The following is a 15,853-nucleotide window of genomic DNA, read 5'->3' on the forward strand; positions in this document are numbered from 1 at the left end:
GCAACATGTGACTGTACCCTGACGTATCGCGATACATTGTATCGTGCAACATGTAGCGTATTGTAAGGCCCTTGCCAATAATCAGCCCTAGATCAAACTATATAAACGGTATATACATCACGGGTACAGTGACCAAAATCACCACGATTATCAATATTATCGTGGTTATGTTAACAATTTTTAGAAATGTAAAAAAAATTAGTGCTGCCTCACGATTAGTCGCGACTAATCGTTTGCAGAATAAAAGTTTTTGTTTACATAAGAAATGTGTGTGTACTGTGTATAATAATTATGTTTATATAAATACAAACACATAAATGTATAATTTTAAGAAAAAAATATATTTATATAATAAATATTTATATTTATATATAATATAGATTATATATAAATATAAACATTAGGGGTGTGACGAGATCTCGTGCGACGATCAAGTGTGATCAAGTGTGTCTCGCGAGATTTATTGTGAAGGTGAAATTCTGGCCGTTTCTCAAATAAAAGACTGCATCCTTCGGAGGTCGCATTTTTAAACTGCATTTCCTTCATAAAGACTGTCTTATTAGAGACTACTAACAATTATAAAGTTTACTAATAATTTAGTTAATCGCAAATTGTTGTAATATGCTCACAACTTGCGAATGTAATGCTCAGTTAATGATCTGAAATAAACCTTAATGACGTATGCAGCCTGCATATGCGACCTCCGGAGGATGCAGCTTTCTGTTTGACCCTTTTAGGGGCCAGTTACACCAAAAGCATTTATGGCAGTTGCAGGCGCCTTTTTTAAATGATATTCTATGGGCATGGAGCGTTTGCGCGCTGTTTATGCGCGCTGAGCGCCTTGCGGTTTTTGCCGGCGGCCGCAGCACGCGCCTTTGAAGGAGCGCTGAGAGCGGAGAAGCGCCCGACGTCATTCGCGTCTTTCCATTGTCCACTCGAATGAAGGCCTTACGTTGTGGTGAGGGAAGTTTACAGTTGCTTTGAAGAACCGGACTCCACTCGCTCACTCTCTCCTGCGTGTTTGTGCACCTCTCACCCTCAAACAAGGTCAGAGCAAGCGTCATTTTTAAAGTTTCTGCTAATATGACAGTTAATAGCAAAAGAGCGCACGCTTCAATATTTGATTGACAAGACAGCTGACTAGGTGGTTGCCTAGCAATATTAAAAGCCGCGTCGACTTGCATTGCTGTTTTTTTAAAAAGGCAGTGCGTCGCGCCTTGCGTTTTCAAGCGTTTAAAGCGTGGTTGGTGTAATTAGCCTCTTACAGTGCATGCGTAATATTCTGTCTTTTACTGCATTTGCTTTTTTGTTTGGGTTTCCAATAATGTTCGTTTGGGAGCTCGTATGAAGTCTGAGACGTGTTGTGTTTGTCTGTTGATCACTGTCAGATGTGAAGTCTCAGCACAGATTAAACCATCACAGAGTTTACATGATTTAATGTCTGCATGTTCATTTCTATTGTAAAGAAATGGACGTATATTAAATATTCAAATGGATTTAAACATTGTTTGGCTAAAAAAATAAGCGTTTCTCTCCGTCTAAAGTGAAAGTGAAGATAGCGTCCGCGAGACGAGTCAACTATCTCCCCCTGCAGGCATTTGTTATAATATATACATAATGCTTTTTATTTATAGACCACAAATGTAATGTGTTTGTTAATGTAATGTTGTTTAATGTAACTTGGTTTTAATACTTTATTTGAACCAATTATTATTGCATCTTCGTTATTATGTAATTTTAAAGGCTACTGCTCACTTGGGTCTATTTTTATTACCCAAAAATAACAAATTACTTCATTATCAGTTAGTAAAATAATTGTTAGGGCCAGTCCTTGATTAGTTAAAACATTTAAAAATAACATGATTTCAGTTTCTTATTCATTTATTTTATCATCGAGGGTTTCTTAAAAAGTGTAAAAATATCGTCTCGTCTCGTTCTCGTGAACCCAATCTCGTGTCTCGTCTCGTCTCGTGGATTAAGTGTCTCGTCACACCCCTAATAAACATGTATATACACATGCAAATGTTTCTTAATTATATACATGCATGTGTGTATGTGTATTTATACATAATTATTATACACAATACACCCACATATATTATGTAAACAAAAACTTTTATTCTGCAAACGATTAGTCGCGACTAATCGTGAGGCAGCACTAAAAAAAATACTGATGCAAACCAAATTTAAAATTGATTTTACATGCAAGTGCACTTTTGTTCGCATAAACATATAAATAACATTACCATTAATCATCAACTGTACTTCAGCAACACGCCTAGTTTGCCGCTTGAACATTTTGAGTTTACTAGCTTTATTCGCGCGTGAAACTCTAGTCATCGAGAGATTCACGCAGAAATTCACGTCATGGGAGGGGCTTCTGCGACTCCGCTGGCTTTCTGTTATCACGTCACTACTAGACCAAACCCCTGATTGGTTAATGCGGCACTTTTTCCACCAAAATTCTAATTTTCAACTCGCGCCGCAAGACCTTCAGTCGTGCGTCAACGCGTCTTCACATTGACTTAACATTGAAATCACTCGCCTGGTGTGAACTGGTGTGTAATATTTCTAGCTATTTGTGATTGCTGGAAATATACTTAATTAAAAATATTTCAAAGATACTGGACTCAAATAACAATTGAGGAGCTCAGACGCAAAATCCGCTAAATGCCAACTCTGTCAAAAATGAGTTGATGATATTAATCAAATGCTCTCGACGCGTATTATACGTTCATCAAATACATTCCCTTTAAATCAAGCCTAGGCCATTCAGAAATAGTGGATAGTTGGCAAGAATCCATTTAAAATTTCATAAGACACGCTTATTTTCAAGAAAACATGACGGACGTAGAGGGTTTTGCATCCGAGCTCTTCAATTCTAGCGGTTTATAACTAAAAGTTTTCATTTTTAGGTGAAAATCTTTTTAACTAATTTTACAACAGAATTTTATTGTAAAGTGTTATAGAAAAAGGACAAGTAAATAACTACACAATGTCTTTAAATAAATAACTTTTAATGAAAAACTATTCCTTTAAATTCTCATTGTATGTTTAGACCTTAGTGACCCTGGGGACCTTATAAAATGTAACAACTGTAGCAGTACAAATCAAATAAAATTTTTAAAACAGGACCAGTGACCTACTTAAAAAAACTGTCAAGAAAGCAGGTCAGTGTTAAAGGAAAAGCTGCAGGACAGCAGGACAAAAATCACCCAAAATCGGTCAAGCGTCCGATTGACTGTGACTGCTCATTCGGTCTGGGGGTGCGATTTAACCGGGGGCAAATAGACCATTACGCACTCTCAGTCTTTTATCAGCCCGTCTGGGACATGAATGAGACCTGGCCGACCGTCTAGAGTGACCATCATCAAGGTGCAGACCTGACACAGACCGACAGACCGGAGGATAAGGTTACAGAGCTCAGCAAGAAAATGACACCCGATACAATATGACAGGACGCTCTTTGTGTTTATACAATACTCACGGTCACGCTCATGTTTACTACAAAAGACAAGAGTGTGCAGGCTAAATATAACACCAGGTTAGCCATTACACAAGAAAAACACCTCACGTCTGCACCAAATGAGCTAATAAATGTTTAACTACATGACTGCTCTTTAACACGAGTCAACTAGACTTTTGCTTTGATGTAGAAATGTCAATTCGGAAGAATTCCTATCACTGTAATTTACTCTTCAAATGTTAAGATAAATACTGTAAACAGAGACAGGGCTCAATGCTAAAGATTTTCCTCTACTGACCTCACCACAAAAAAGCCCCAAAACAAAGCATGCCTAATTATTGTTTTAATGTTTTTATTTATTTATTGACTAATAAAACCTTAATAAAAAAGGGTATGATTGATACCTAGGGTTTGGTACTTTTAAGAACACCGACCAAATTACATCTGTACTACCGCGTACCGATTCACGTTAAATCAATCGGTACCCAATTTTGGTACCCGAAAATACATCTGGCACTGGGTGAGAGTAAGCTACGAAAGGTAGGTAGAAAAAGACAGAGAGAGAGAGAGAGAGAGAGAGAGAGAGAGAGAGAGAGAGAGAGCCTGTGACGTGATGTCACCCCTGCAACTCAGACACAACAAACAGGCCGATGTGCTGCATCATCACAAACATTCATCATTTTCATCATTATGCCTTGACAATTTAAGGGGGACATTTCACAAGACTTCTCAAATGTGTCAAATAAATCTTTGCATATGTGAAGTTTTAGCTCAAAATACCATATAGATAATTTATTATAGCATGTTAAAATCGCCACTTCGTAGGTATGAGCAAAAATGTACCGTTTTTGGGTGTGTCCTTTAAAATGTAAATGATCTGCACTTAATGGCAGTGCTGTGGCTGGATAGTGTAGAAAAGAGGCAGATTTATCCCTTTCTGATATCACAATGGGTGCCAGATTTCAATTACCTATTTTTTTACAAGCTTGCAGAAAATGGTTTACCAAAACTAAGTTACTGTGTTGATATTTTTTACATTTTCTAGGTTGATAGAAACACTGGGGACCCAAATATAACACTTAAAGGCAGGGTGCATGATCTCTGAAAGCCAATGTTGAGATTCCCAATAAAATCTGGACCATCTTTTGATAGACCCGATCCACATATACGCAACCCAGGCAACCATGTCGATTAGTAGACACACCCCTTGCTGCTGATTGGCTACAAGTGTGTTTTGGTACTCAGCTCGACTCCCTTTTCCAAAGTGTTTTTTAACTCTTTCCCTGCCATTGACGAGATAACTCGTCAATTAAGTGAAAACGCTTTGATTAAATCATGACTCCGTGTATGATTTAAAGATCGCTCTGAATCTGATCTCTATCAAAAGTCCTTCACAAAAATGAAATTATCTCAGCTTTTTGCTCAAAATTGGGTGTTTTTGAAGAAACCTACCCATATTTGAGAGGTGATAAAAAGAGAACTAATGAAGGTAGGATGAAACTTTTTTTGAAACTCATTTGATGTTTGTTTATTTATTTAAAGCAGAACATTTTCTGGAAGGCATTAAACTGTTGTGAAAATCATGAAAAATGCTGGCGCTGGCTGGCAACTTTTTTAAAAACGCTGGCGGGGAAAGAGTTAAAAATCATGCACCCCGCCTTTAAACATTGAAGTCGTTAGATTTTCATGATATATCCCATTTAAATATTTAAGCACACGCATTCCTGAAATGCTGCATCTCAAGGCTTCAGACAGCACCAAATGCTTAATGAGTTTATGTTTTCTTGCGTATTTTAAGTTGACATATTTACACCAAATAAATTGTATAAAAATGCAATAATTATCGTCGTAAACACAATCTGTTGCATTACCTCTTAAAGGGATAGTTCACCCAAAAATTTAAATTCTCTCATCATTTTCTCACTCTCATGTTGTTACAAACTTAAATAAATTTATATATTTCTGAGGAACACAAATTAAGATATTTTGAGGAATGTTTGTAACCAAACCGATTATGAGCCCCATTAATTGCCATAGTAGAAAAAAGAAAACTATGGAAGTGAATGGGGCTTATGGTTTGGTTACAAACATTCCTTAAAATATCTTCTCGTGTTCATTCAAACAAAAAAAATGACAATTAAAATTTTGGGGTGAACTATCCCTTTAAGTAAATATAAGCAGTTGAGAAATAAAACGTGTTACCAATTATGCTAATTAGTACATTTGAATCGCTTCTGAATCGAATCATGAGGGTCCAAACGATTCCCACCCCTATCAAAGAATGAGGGTCATATCAGTCCATACAAATATAGAGACTGTATTGTCTCATTGTACATCTCATTAGGGAGATTATATATTACCAAAACTAGATATACCACCCAGCCCTAAGTGAGAGCTATCCTGGGCATCATTGACACTGGCGGCGGGCCATCGGGCACACCTTACTGTCAATCCCTGAGAGTGTTTACACTTGTTTACAATCAGTCTTCTGTATTAATGCATCATCATGCTTAATGTATCATACATTTATTAATGATTAAAATAATTTTCTCAGAAACAGACATAATTTATTGGGTCAATTTATTACTGAGAAATAATCAATCATTAATCATCACCACAACACAATCATTAATCATCAACGCAAAGTCACCAGTTTCCTCTTTTTCCTCTTGAGTCTAGCTGAGAATGGGTATCAATAAAGCAAAGCCTTCTGTTACTCTGTTCCACTTATGACCACCATGAAACCTCATTTTCACAGTTTTTTATGTCACAGTCTATAAATAAACTACAAAGTTATGCAACTTTTAAGAAAACTGCAAATGCATGTCTTTTTATGCAGTTCTCACCAGAGTTGGCGTTTATTTTTTGCAACTAAATTCACATTTATGCCACGATGGCAAAATGTTTATTAGGGGATCCGTTTAACTACTAACGTATTGTAAACTAGAGAAAGACATAGTTATAAAAATGGACCGGTGAGCGAGTAGAAACATCTTTTTGTAGTCCACAACAAAATAATAGCAAGTGACTTTTCCATGTTTAAGTGCTATAATTGGGTCCTCACTGCTTGTATCAACCTAGAAAATGTAAAAAAGAACAAGCCAGTAACTTAGTTTTGGTAAACCATTCTCTAATAGATAATTGAAATTTGTCTTCCCTTGTGATGTCAGAAAGGGATAATACCGCCCCTTAATCTGCACTATCCAACCACAGCACTGCAATTTAGTGCAGAGATCAGCTCATTTGCATTTAAAAGGACACATCCAAAAACGGCACATTTTTGCTCACACCTACAATTTTAACATGTTATGATAAATTATCTATTTGATATTTTGAGCTTAAACTTTACATACATCCTCTGGGGACACCAAATATTTATCTGACATCTTAAAAAATTGAAATATCCCCTTTAAAAGTCAAAATCCTCAGACGAGACTTCAAAATCTCCATTTCCATACGGCCTGTCTGTTTTCACATAAACAAAGAACAGGAAATGAGACCTGTGACCAAACGCAATTGTATGCCTGCCTGCACTTTATGAGACGCAGAACTATCATCACTCTTTCTTTCTCTCTAGTCTCTCCCATCATTTACTTTCACCGCCTGTTGTCTGCTTTTCACATCCTCCGCCAGGTCTGCCTCAAGCTTACGAAGGCCAAAAGGGTTGCGGGTGCAATGAGGTTTTTACCAACTGACTGAAGCACTGGCCACAAACATTTAGTTTTCATTAAACCCATCATACAAACAAACACGTTTTTCATTATGGCAGTCTTGGAGACGTTTTGGACATGCACGGATTGCCAAACGAACCCAAGCCTTGCCAAGTCTGGCGACAACATAATGGAAAACCAAACAAGCTTATTAGTAAAGAGAAAGTGACCCTGGCACAAAAACGATTACATATTTTGTCGATGATAGAACTCAAGTTAGTGTCAGTCGCCGAATCAAATCAACTAAAGGTGGAGAGTTTAATTTCTACACCACTAGCGTCTCCAAACGGCATCCAATTCCCCAAATACTGCTATTGGTTGACAAGTCTCACCCCAAACTCACATCACAAAGTTTCTTGCACATGATAAGGATGAGTAAAAAGTACCACAAAACCACAGGGTTTAAACTTTTTGGGGACACAAACCTAAACTTACTTGTAGATCAGGGGTGTCAAACTCAATTTCATCCCGGGCCACATCAGCATTACGGTTGCTCTCAAAGGGCCGGTTGTATTTGAACGACTGTATGAATGTATCAACTCTTATTACTGTACATTGCATAATTTTCTCTGCATTTGCTTACTATTGGTTTTGTTAATAACTCGATTAATACCTAGCTTTGAACGTAGAAGCCCAGGCAAATAATGACAAAGTGTATAGAGTACTACAGTACATTCTACAGATTATTTTTAAAATAATTGTGGTGACAAAAACACATGTTGTATATGAGCACACTCAAAATGTTCTGTTATCCTTCATTGTGCAGGTAAGAAAATGAGAGGCATTTTAAGATACTAAGAGTTTTACAAACTCCACCATAATATGCATTTATTATGACACAGATATACTCTCGCTTGTCATTTCTTGTCCTCTTTGCAAAAAAGCTGTGATTTTTTTTACCTGGCTTTAAGTGTCTGATTGACTGACGTCTCATGAGTTCAGTGTTGTAGGCTACAGATCAATAGTTTCAATCATTTATTAAAAGTAATCGGTTCAGATGAGTCATTAGTTCGCGAATTTAGCGGAAATAGACGCATTGTAAACTAATCCCAGGTGGACATCGCGAAACATTTCTGTAAACGAGATCGCATATGCAGCGTCATCAAGCCGGGTTTATTTATGTTAACTGACGATTAAATTCGCAAATCATACGCATATTACAACTATTTGCTATAAACTAAGAATAGTATTCAACTTTATAATTGTTAATATCCTGAAACAAGACAGTCTTGATGATGTATGCAGCCTGGAAATGCGACCTCTGGAGGCTGCAGCCTTCGCATTAAGACACGGCCACTCTAGTAGTGCGCGTGTGCGGGCCGCTCGTTCTCTCTCCTGCAATCATCAACATTATCACTATAATTACATTACAAAAAGACTTTGGCAGGACAAAAATTAGTTTTGGTGGCTGCTAAAAAAAATAATGTAGGAAATAACCTGCAAAAAATAAAACTTATAATAACAATAAAATAATTTGTAGACTCTGCCGGGCCACATAATTAACATAATCTGTAAACTCTCGCGGGCCAGATGAAATGAGGGGGGCCTTGAGTTTGACACCCCTGTTGTAGATGCACTCAGAAATAAATTATAAAAATTTACCCTAACTGTCACTGGGGCGGTACCCTTTCAAGAAATACATACATAAAGAATTCATAGTAGTACCTCAAATGTACACTGTAAAGAATTTCTGTAGAAATTACAGTATTACTGGGTATTACTGGCAACTAGCTGCCAGTAACTTACTGTAGATTTTACATTTATGTTATTTACTGGCAACAATTTGTTCAAAGTTAAATGAACATGAAACATTTTCAGTCTTTGTCTTCTACAGTAAGTTACTGGCAACCAGCTGCATAATTACAGCAAATTTTTTACAGTGTAAGTAATGGTACCAAATGCATGCAAATTTGTTTCTAGGTGGTACACATTAGGACTTTTTTAAAGGGTACTGCCCAGGGACAGGCTAGGCACCCTTTGCACCATTTTTTCTGACAGTGTGAAAACCCTTAACTCTTTCGCCGCCATTTACGAAATATCTCGTCAATCAAGAGAAAACGCTTCCCTGCAATACCGCTATTATCCACCATCTGGCAACCTTTTAAACCCAGAAGTATTGCCCTATGGCAAGCGGCTGCATGTCCGTGTCTGTTTTTTAAAGATCGCTCTGAATGGGATCTTTATGAAAAGTCTGTCACAAAAATGGAATTATCTCTGCTTTTTGCTCAAAATGTGGTGTTTTGCAGAAACCTACCCATATTCAAAAGCTGATTACAAAAGAACTCCTGAAGGTATAATGAAACATGAAACGTTTTTTTTTTTTTTTTTTTGAAAGCAGAGGGTCTGTTCTTTCATTTGGTATATTGTATGTTTATATATTTAAAAAAGAAAATTTTCTGGAAGGCATTAAACTTCTGTGAAAATCATGAAAAACGCTGCCGCTGGCTGGCAACTGTTTTAAAAAACACTGGCGACGAAAGAGTTAATATCCAAAACTTTTTCAACATAAAACAGAATCCACTATCCAACTTTTATTTTCTTAAGGATATAAAATGGCCTACAGTAGACACTGTCAAGGTGAAAAGAGCTTTTTGTTTTAACCAATAAACTAAAAATAAACTAAAAAGTTTGATGAGCACTGTGTGTTTGTTCAACCCATGGCAGATGTGAAAGTGCAATGCTTAGAGACAACCATTATTAACCGCTTCAGCTTTAAAGAGTCATTTACCACCGAGAATTTACGGAGACAATGCCGTCCACAGAAGGCCTTGCGGACATTAAGACGATTCCCTAAATAAAATTCCTGGACAAACATCCAATTCTCCACTAAGGAGAGAACCTTTCTACAGATCGAAAAGTCATTCTTGTCATCCGTCCAGTCGAATTAACCACCTACGGATCTAACCCGTCTCCTGTTATCGCTTTTCGTCGCTAAGCATCATGTAAGACTAGCTGTAGCCAATTCTCTCTCTTTTCCTCTTTAGCCACAGATGCATCAAACAGTGCAATGTGCCAACCTCCATGAGTCATCCTGCACTGTTAATTATGTGCCCTAAGGAGTAGAATTGATTAGCAAGGGCTTCAAACTGATTTAAATTGTTATTTGAGACTATATAAAGCGTGGGCCTACACACGTTCATTTAGTCACATTCACTAAAGGCGGCTATTACTCATATCAGACCATACGGATATAGACGGTATTGTCTCATCCCGTATCTCGCTGGGAAAAAATACTAATATATTACTAAAACTCAGTATACCACCCAGCCATACTTTCAAGCACCTGAACAACCAAACAAAGTCATTTTTGTGACTCTGGACAAAAAAAACAGTTAGCATAGAACAATATTTAATTGTGATTAAAGATAGACCGATTAATCGGTTTTGCCAATTAATCTGCACTGATAGTTAATTGATGAACCAATCAAAAAGTAGTTTTTCTGAATGAATAGATGCTGCATTAGCAAAGAAACAATAGCAAAAACCTAAGTTTGTCTTCACGGCTGACAGGATGATAATATTAGTAGTACTTCAAATTAGAGTCCGACCGATTTATCGGTTTGCCGATTATATCGGCCGATATGAGCCTGTTGCAGATATATCTATAAGCCGCAGATATGCAGCCGATATGAACGTTTCTTACAGAACACATTAAATGCTTTTGAAAGATGTAAGTACTTGTTTGTCCAGCAGAGTGCGCCCTATTGGTTTCTAATGACGACACAGGTCACTCACTATAGTGACACCAGCCAACCTCCCTTCACTTCAGTCAGTCTCTCAGTTTAGTTCACGCAATGTCTTCACAACATTTTTACACTTGGTATTAAGACGCGCTTTGGTCGATTGTTTTATAAGTGGACGAGAGAGACACATTCCAGTTTACATTTGGTGTTTTTTAATTCGTCTCTCTTGTCCACTTGCGAGTTGTTAACGCAAGCGGAAGAAAATCAAGAAATGACACGAGGCGGAGAAGGGACGCGTTTAAACTGACGCGCAGTCTGTGGGAGTAGCTGCTTGTGATGTTAGTGAACATGCTCATTTCAAAGCAATTGATTAAATAAGCTCGCGCAACTTTACACCCTCGCTAAATAAAAGAGTTAGTTTTATAAAAGTTTAAAGTCCCGGCAGAACTCTGTAGGTTTGCGTCATAAAAACGTTGTGCAGTACATTAAACATAAGCCTACATCAGTATGTTGTCAGTAAATCATTGTCGTCTTTACGGTAAGTTGCAATTTGTACATAACTTACTATAAAGTTAATAAACAATGACTTTATTTCCATTTTCAAAAAAAGCCTAATATAACATTATTCTAAAACTGATAATGATTCAAATTATATGTATTTTGTTCTGTTTGTGTTTTAAAGTTATTTCAAGTTATTTCAAGTCAAGTTTACTGTTTTGTGCACTTATATCCGAATCATTTTGGATAATAAAGTTTATTGTTAACTTGTTAAACACACACCTGCCTATATTACATATCTTTGTCGAGTCATTTTAAGTGTTAGAGCACCACATTTGTGAGTGATCATTGCAAAATAAAGTATTTATATATAGTATATTCTGTTAATGTATATAGTATATTATATGTACAGTAGCCTACTGTAGTATAATATACTGTAGTATATGTGTACTGTACTATAATATAATACACATAAAGAATATCGGCCGATATATCGTTATCTGTCTTTTTTTGACTCCCTAATATCTGTATCGGCCCCAAAAAACACATATCTACTATATAGTTACATAAAAATGCACACAGATATATCCAACCCAAATGTTTAATGTCATAATTATTAACATACATTTGCATTTGTTTTATCCAGCTGGTTACTTTTATCCATATTTTAAGTTAATAACGAGAGAAAGCAAACTATATGCAGCTGTTGGCTACGTTAACATATCCAACAAATCAAAATCTGATTTCAGTAAATTTTTATCATCACTGCAAATACATCTTTTGTTATTTTGATTAGAAAGTCATTAAGTGCTAAAACACAAGCAAATAAAGTACAAGATTATACATTTAATAAACATTTATGTAATATTAATACCAGTGGGAGTATTTCACAAAAGTATTTATTTCAAAACTTAATAATATAATTAATATATTTTTATTTATACATTTATTTAATTTAGCACATTTTCATGGTTTAGTATTGTTGTTTTATTACTTTAGTAATACATTTCAGTATGGTTTCACTTGTTATGTTAGATTTTTTATTTAGGTATCGGTATTGGTAAAGTCCACTTTCGGCCGACCTAGTTGAGATACTAGGTACAAACTATTTGAAAATCTGGAATCTGAAGGTGCAAAAATTATTTTTTTTTTAGAAAATCATCCAAATGAAGTCCTTAGCAATAAATATCTTCATAGAACATGACCTTTACTTGAACATTTTGACCCATATGTATTGTTGGCTATTGCTACAAATACACCTGTGACACTTATGACTGGTTTTGTAGTCCCATGTCACATGTATGAGTGGGAAACTCTGTATTATAAATTATTCACAAGTTGTATAATAATGGCAATGATTGACTTTGAAAAGTTATTTTACATGCTGCATTTAAATTTTAAATGTGAGATGTACTACAAGGATTCCCCATGACTTTTGCAAGGCTACCTGTCAGGGCACTTTAAAGTTAAAATAAATTGATGTGGCATAACTGATTTATTCATAAAGTCCTAGGAAAGCTGTTTATGTAACTATCTAGTTCTGTTTGAATTATGCTACTTCCTTGTTATTTTCTAGTATGAATGTGTCGAGTTTTCCAGGTTGAATGCAGCATTACTTAAACTGGCTAAATGGGTCACAAAACATGTTCGGGTCACATTTTATGCACACATCAAAAGCATCAGAAATTACATATTTCGTTTAAGAAATGAAGTATGTTTTTTATGAAGTACATAGTACCTTTTTTATTGCATTGTGACGTTATTCCACCAATTTATAATCTGGATATTTACCTTGCACTGTTTTTGTAATTCTCAGTGCAACAAGATGATGAAGATGCATTAAGCTATTTTGGGGTTAGGAAGAACCAATAAATAAAATAACCAAATATTTTTCTTAGAACATGAAGCAGTGCAAGTACACAAAATTAATTATTATGTTGCAAACATCAAACAAATTTGACGTATGTGAACATCCAGGTCTTAGGTTAAATAAATAATTAGCATTTTAATACAATATCACATAAAATCATAAAAATAATTGCAAAAAATCATATATTTTTATTTCAGGGTGAAATATGACCTGGATACGTCTAACCTGGTCAGGTTTTTTTCAAAGAGAAAAATCAACACATCATCAAAAAAACACATGCTAAGAAACTGAATGCAGAAGCCAGAAAGTGCAAAACAAAAGCAACGCAAGACTGGATTAACTCGCTGCTGGTAAGTTCTCCGAAAGCTTCTCTGACCTTCTTCCTGTGAGGCCTGGAATTTACAAGGTCTGAGCGCCGGTCCTTGAGAGCTGGAATGTGGAAAGACGAGTGAACTTCCTACAGTCTGTGATTAAAGCCTGGATTTATATGCCTATGCATGATACCACATGTTTGAGCTTCAACCAACATCTATGGGTGACAGCTGCCAAGACCAACTTCATGATATAACCACCATCGGACAATACAACCGACATGACTCAGCCCTGAACATGAAAACAGCCATTCATAAAGCATAGTATTCGATTCTTAATCCTCATGTTCTGTTTGAGGTCTGAGAGAGACAAAAGCCATTTTAAAAACTAACATAAAACTACTTAAAACATCATGAGAGAATGAAATTTCAGGAGTTGTCCTTATTTAAGCTGATTATAAAAAAATTCTTCATAACATGATAAAGAAATCTACTTAAAGAAAAGTTTGCATTTGTTTGGGATCTTGATATGCGACATTATTTTTTTAAAGTATAAATGCAAACATTATTGACAAACTATTTGCTATTGGTGTACACATTGTTTTTATTTGTTCAATTGTGTTTTTCTTCAACGCGTTTTATTGGTCTAAGAACTGAAATCATTTAGTATCTAAGCATAAGGTGTCTCATTCAGTCAACAGTCTCTTCTGTGATATTTTTTAAGAATGTATTTTGCAACTCCCTTTTATTACATTAGAGAAACAAATAAACGATTTTAACGTAAACTTTTGTTATTAATTTTACATTAACAACAACATTTGTTATCAACGGTACCTGAATCAACAACTAACAGTCAATCTCAACAAAACATAAGGGCCAGATTGTATACACTACACTAAACAAGACGTACAGTAACAGTGCCGACCTAAACGTCAACAAAATCTTACACAATATCTGATAAATCTATAAACCCAAAAGCAGTCTGAGCACAATCCGCGATGTACAATTCAATGTTTGCAAACAGCTTTAGCCATTCATTCGCACCACAGAACTACGTTAAATCATAAAAGCGCGCGCTAACCGGTTCAATGTTACAAGTGACACATGCGCGCGTTAATGATACATGTAAAACATGTAACATTGACTATGACGTCACACCTCCCATTCACAGAAAACAACAAGCGCGTTTAATTGACCACAACTCTACATGCAACGCGTTTTTGTGGATCTTAACCAGGCAACAACGTCATAACAACGTTTTGAAGAAATCTTACCGGTCATTCGAATTACTATCACATTACTATCTATCCGTCTCAAATGTATCGCCATAACATAAAATACACCCGTGTATTAAAAAATCACGTGTATTTGTGTATACAAAAAAGGAAAAGTTCGGCAAAAAACAAAACGTGATAGAACTACTCTGAGAGTTACGATTAACCATAACTCACCCTCTGACACAGAGATACACACACACGCGCGCACACACACACACATACTGTTTTGATTGTTTCATCTGCACCGTGGACGTCCATAAGTTTCTTTCTTTTACTTAAATGATCACTGCATTCGTAAATAAAACCATCAAAGGACGCACAAGAATGCGCGCTCACCTCTCCGTAGCTTCACCGCGCTCGGACGCACCGCACCGGACTTTATTCCCGTTGGAGAGCGCGCCCGCGACAGATCCACTCGCACACGGATTCCGCCATACTGGATTGTGTCGGGCGGATCACGTGTCGAGTCCCCGGCGCATTTCCTCCAGAGGCGGGCTCACACTACTGTCGGACGAGCCCGATCGCTTCTGGGATCAGTTTCTATATTGTGTGTCCCTTCCAAATGAAAGACGCATGCATGAGTTGCTATCGTTAAGACAGTATAGTAATTTGCTTTGTAAAAATGCTTATGTAATTCATTTAAAAGTTTCAACAGCTATGGAAATGAATACAATCTTTAAAATACAAAATTTAAAAATATGACTTTAACAGGTTCAGGGGCAGATTATAAGCAATAGGATACTTACAAAGATTTTATCTTTGTAAAGGATTGTATTTTTTGTTATGCTCTATCAATAAGTTATTCATGGCATAACATTATATAAAATATATTTATATAATATACTGTATGTCATAATAGATGCAAAATTCAAAATATAGCCTAGGTTGTATAATATTGGATTTCAGTTCACCATAAAAACACAACAGGTGCATTTAAGTGGTAAAGTAATAAAAGCCCTGCAAGAAATTACTGCAAAAATATATCTTTGCATTCACTATTTGTCAATCCCACAATGCACTTTGAGAGCATGAACTGCA

At 36.1% G+C, this 15,853-nt stretch overlaps 1 protein-coding gene across 1 annotated transcript in view; it reads right to left on the reverse strand.

The window, feature by feature from the left end:
- The window catches only part of hdac4 (histone deacetylase 4), a 293,442-nt gene extending 278,133 nt beyond the window's left edge, over window positions 1–15,309 (reverse strand). The window contains exon 1 of the mRNA XM_073854701.1: window positions 15,152–15,309. The gene's annotated coding sequence lies outside the window, so the exon portion shown is untranslated. The remainder of the gene's footprint in view (window positions 1–15,151) is intronic.
- Window positions 15,310–15,853: the final 544 nt, after the last annotated feature.

Source organism: Misgurnus anguillicaudatus, chromosome 17, assembly GCF_027580225.2.
Source record: "Misgurnus anguillicaudatus chromosome 17, ASM2758022v2, whole genome shotgun sequence".
Taxonomy (NCBI): domain Eukaryota; kingdom Metazoa; phylum Chordata; class Actinopteri; order Cypriniformes; family Cobitidae; genus Misgurnus; species Misgurnus anguillicaudatus.